The 5,617-nt window shown below is 31.4% G+C and overlaps 1 pseudogene; it reads left to right on the forward strand.

Moving 5' to 3' along the window:
- The first annotated feature begins 3,482 nt into the window (after positions 1 to 3,482).
- Positions 3,483 to 4,939, forward strand: LOC112099308 (annotated as a pseudogene).
- The last annotated feature ends 678 nt before the right edge of the window (positions 4,940 to 5,617 follow it).

Here is a 5,617-nt window from a genome sequence, read left to right on the forward strand (position 1 = left end):
TTACCCTAGTTTTCAACCATAAAAGGAGGCGTACATGAAAAGATATAGGGGGAGAGGCCGTCAATCAAGATAAAAAACAGAAAAGTGACAACGAAGATACAAAATTCCCGATCAGAATTCAAGGCTGCACCAGTAGAAGAACTTGCAGAATCGATTGGAATCTGTTCTTTCTCTTTCTTTTATTGTTTATTTGCTACTCATTAATCATTGAAGATGTATTCGATGGCAAGAACTTGGTTGTTTATTTACCTTTCACAAATTATAAACTAAATTTAATTGTGGTTGAGTGTTAAACTAGCTTGATGGTTAATTGACTGAATATAAATGTTGCTGCATGTTTGCTATAGCATTTTGCTTTGATAGTACTTAGTTAAAGTCATTATTTCGGCTGACCACCCATTTAATGGTTCAAGCTAGGAAAGAGCCACAAAAGGGCCTATCCTAGTGGAACATATCAGAGCAATAGTTGTTCTTTAATTGAGTTTCCTGGATTAAGTTTAACTTGAGTCCTAAAAGGGCCATGCTTAATCTAAGATTAATGATGAACTAAATATAGGGATTCACCTTGTAGGGTAAAGAGAACATAAACGTGTAATGCTATATCTTATGTTGACATAGCAACTGGTCACTGTTAGATTGCATAAAGATATAAGACATCCAACATGCAACCGTTGAGAATAAAGTTGGTTTCTGCATAGTGCTGCAGCAACTGACTTTAACATGAATAAAACAGTCAACACCATCAATGGGAGTTTACGCACTCAACCACTCCATCTCTATTGATTTAACCTTTGTGTTTAACATGCCAACTCTATTCATCGCAATTTTTATTTATTGAGATTTTATTTTACTAAGTTATTTGGTAGTCTTAATTGTATTGATTTAATTTAGAACATAGATTGCACTGTTGAAATTGTTGTAGCAAGTCTGATAGCATCAATCCTTGTGGAGACGATCTTCAATACTCATCATTTTATTAATTGTTGTGTATACTTGCACATTGACACCATAGCAATTGAAGTAAAAATCAACAATAATTATTAAATAGGTTGGGCCCGGTTTCACACGATTTTTTTTTGTTAGGGTTAAAATTCTTGACCTACTATCTCGATCAATGACACAATTATGTTTTTTATTCTAAATTAATTTGCAGGTTTTTATCATCAAAACTCAAATATTGGATATAATTCTTTATTTTATTTTATTTTATTTTTTTGCAAGGATGAACATAGACACATTCATTTTATAAAATTTTATTTAGATTTAGAACTTTAATAGTATTAAAATTATAAAATATTGGTAGACATGTATATTTTATGATATCGATATATAATAATATATATGATTAAAACTTCAATAGTGTAATGTGTAATGGTAGATATATATATTTTACAATATCGATAAATTGTATATATAAACATACACACACATATGCAAATATTTAATGAAAATTTTGTTAAATATATAAATATTGCGTAGGTTCTTAGGTAACCCATCTATTTTTTGTGTTGAGTTAGGGTCTCAATATTTTGTCATGATTACTAAATGGGTCGTGTTTAGGTCGACCTAAATTTGATATGACACAAACATCACTTGGTATCCTATTTTGACAACTTTAGTTGAAACCACCTATTATGTGCGTTTGTGTGTGTGTGTGTGTTAAAAAATAATTGGCAACTAGCTGCAATCCACTTGATATGATTAGATATGATGATTTGATAAAAACTAAAAATAAAAAGATTCGAAATTGATTATATGTGTACATATTGATTAAAAAAGAAAAAAAGTCATAATCATTATAATAGGTTTTCTTAGGCTCCGTTTGGTATAACTTTCAAATAGAGCTTATTTAAGTAGATATTTTGTTAATAGAGCTTCTATAAGTAGAGCTTTTACTGAAAGCAATTTAATTTTTGGTTGTCAATGAAAACTTTTATTAAAAATTATAAAATTACTTTAATGGGTAATTTTTTTATAGTTATATTATGAAAGGAATGAAATAAGATTATTGAATAATTAAATGATATTTTAGATATTTTAATGTTTAATAAAAAAATTTTAACCTGTACTTCTAGTTTGAGCTTTTGCTAGTGGAGGAAAAATAACTTATTTAATCTTCAAAACCTCTACTAAAAAGTAGCCAAACAACAACAAGAATTTTAATAAGAGCTTACGAGATTAAATAAATACTTATAATCATTTAATAAGTTATACCAAACAAGCACTTAATACGTGTTTGTAGATCAAATTTGGTAGGCAATCATGTCAAATTTATTACTTCACATTTGGCATTGATTGGAATTACGATGGCAAATGCTATCTAAAGGCTTGAAAAGTCAAAATATTGATGCACTAGCCATAGTAAAGTACTACTAGCTAGGGGTTTTTAGTATTTACCGATATTGTTTTTTTTTTTTTACTTTTTACTCCTATAAGGTGAAAATACATTCAATTAGCAAAATTAGAGATGGCCAATGGGCTGAGCGGCTCGTGGCACGGTACGGCACGAGCATGTTCCAGTAAGGCACATGGCATGTCGTGCCATGCACATAGGTTGGGTTGGGCTGGGTTGAGAATTTTAGGTATGTGGGCCTTAAAAGTACGACATGATTAGAGATAGGTTAAAGTATGAGATGTGAAAAGGCCCGTAATTAATATGTTACACTTTTTAATGAAAGCAAATAGCTTGAAATTGAATATTTTAATATATTTTATTAGTGTAAGTTTTTTAAATTCATTTAATTCTTAATTTGAAAAAATACTCTAATTGTTTTATGTTTATAATTTATTAAATGAAAAGATAATATCATGATTTTAATAAATAAAATTATAAATATCATGATTTTATTAAATATATGTATTAATGTTATTATGGAGAATGATCTATAATTATATGTACGTCCAATTTAACAATTAAATTAACCACTAAGAAAAAATTTTTATTGTTGTTGTTATCGTTGTTAAATATTGAAAAAGAATTCTAATTCCATAGTGTCTAACTTAATAATTAGTATTACATTATCTTACTATTATTAGTTTATTACAATTGAATATAAAATTGTGTTTTGAATTTTTGATTCTATTAAATTTGACTAAAGACACATGGACCCCAAAAAAAACATATAGACTTGAAAAAAGCATACCAATAACTTGGCATGCTCACTTAAAAAAATAGAAAAGAAAAAAATTTCTCGTGTTTTTTTCTTAGGCACAGCCTATAACACGGCACGACCCGCTTGGGTATAACACATGTGCTGGGCCTGGGCCTATGCAGAAAATTTTGACACCACATGGTACGGTACAAAACACATGGTAGACACTGAACGACATGAATATGAACCTGCATTTCTTTTAATGGACTACGTCGGCACAGGGCTCGTTGGCCATCTCTAAGCAAAATCGGCCTACTTTTATCCGACTCAGTCACCGGTTTCACTTTTCTGCTAACATACCGAGAAACTTTCTAGTAAAAATTTCCACCCTCAGAACACTTTTTTTTCTATCAAATATTTGACTCAACTTTTGATTTATTCAACTCAATGATCTTCCTAAGGCTCACTTACTCTCTTTTTCTCACTCTCCTTGATTATCTCCCCCTCACTGGTTACATTATGTGGCTTGCAGACTCTGCAAAGCTAACCATTTACTACTTCCTGAGGAAAACTATGTATCTCACTCACCGTCACTGAATCTGACGCCGACTTCAACCGCCTCTCTCGCAATAACGGAAACTACGAAGTCGTTGAATTCATCATCTAACACCAAAGTTGTCAATATCAGACGAAAAAGCTGAGGTGATTGCTATATAAATAATTTTGTTTCGAAACTAAGGGTTTTGCATCTCCGTTTTCACTCACAACGCTGTCATCCACAGGAAGAGCAAAACAATGTTTGAGAGATCTCGGGCTTATTTATGCAAACAACTAATTCGGATGGAACAACAAAACCTTAATAATTCTTCGATATTATTACCCGCCGAGCTAATCCCGTGATTTGACCGAACTCTCATCAAAGATCCGAAAGGGCTGTACATGGTTTATGCGAACCACTGGCTAGGCTTTCAATCCTACAAGCTAAGCTTGAAGCTCGTCAGTTTGCCAGCTCTGAAAGCGTATTCTGACGTGCCTCGAAAGAGTTTCGAGTTGACCCGTGAAGACATAAAGAAACTGCGAGATAAGGTACAGGGAAATGAGGTACTTATAAGACGAGCAAAAGAACTTCATTTATCATCTTATGTGCTTACATGTGCTTATGTCTACGTTTTCCTGGTTAAAGCAACGGGAGAGGAAGGTGATGCAACTGTTATGTTGCCAGTCGAAGTAGATTGTAGAAGCTGGTTGGATCCTCCTCTTCCGACTAATTATTTTGGTAACTGTGTTAGTGGGCATGGTAAGGCTGTAAAAGCAAGTGATGTCGTGGATCCAGAAAATGGGATTGCATATGTTGCGTTCAAGTTAAGTGATTTGGTCAAAGGGCTTTAAAGGGACATCATTGAAGGATCTGAGGGGAAGATTTTGTATGTATTGAAATTCATAAAAGACGGTGGAGGTCAAGCTCGAAAAAGATTGCTTGGGTTAGCTGGATCAAACTATTTTGATGTTATTTTGGGTGGGGGAAGCTGAAAAAGGTGGAGATTGTGTTGGATTGTATTAGAGCTACGTATTTGGTAGAGAGTAGAAATGGAGGCGGTGTTGTTTTGGAAACATAAATGGTAGAAATTTTATAATATATTAGAGGTATTTTATTAGTTATATAACAAGCAAATGGTGTTATGACATGTGTACATTTATTTTGAAAAACAATCATGCAAGTGGTGAATTTATTAAATTCAATTTCACATGTCATAATACATTAGTTGGTTATATTATCTCTTATGTATTCTAAAATTGATCCACAAATGAAAGCTTTTGGTTCTTTCTTTGTTAATGGTCTTAATTGAGTTTATTATATTTTGAGTTTTTTGTCTTCATTCTATTCTATTAAGATATAAGATTATGATGGTGTACTCATTATTGTTGAGGCCACTTATTTGATTATTTATATATTTCATTTATTTCACATTATTAAATAACCCTTATGCATTTGATAACACATCTAGTAACAAGTCCTACTAGAAATAAGTCAAAGACAAATCTCATTTTCACTGTTCCCTTATTAATTTATGATATGAAAATAATAAACTAATTCTCAAGTTACTCCACAAGTTCATCGACCAAAATCAAAATACATAATTAATAATCAAATGTTTTATGGCCTAAGTTGACATAATCATATGCAGTCTCAAAAATATCATATAATTCTTTTGAAAACTACAATGTCCAATTACAAGTACTTCGATTAATGTCTTATTCATAATCATAGGCGCTCAAATAAATTTCTTAATACCTACAACATTATTGTTTGTAAATAAAATCTTACTAAGCATTAAAATTTTTCTTTAATACCAGTTTTGCTCCTTTACTTATAACTCTACAATTCAATTAAGAAATAGAAAAAAGTTGAGAGTCTTAGTTTCGTCATATTAGCTTTGCTTGTAGTGGCTAACACTAAAAGCATGCTAATTTCAGTCATTAGAACTTGCCAAGAATCTAATTTAGATGCTACATTTTCTATTAAT

This window comes from Citrus clementina, unplaced genomic scaffold, assembly GCF_000493195.1.
Source record: "Citrus clementina cultivar Clemenules unplaced genomic scaffold, Citrus_clementina_v1.0 scaffold_4, whole genome shotgun sequence".
Lineage (NCBI taxonomy): Eukaryota > Viridiplantae > Streptophyta > Magnoliopsida > Sapindales > Rutaceae > Citrus > Citrus x clementina.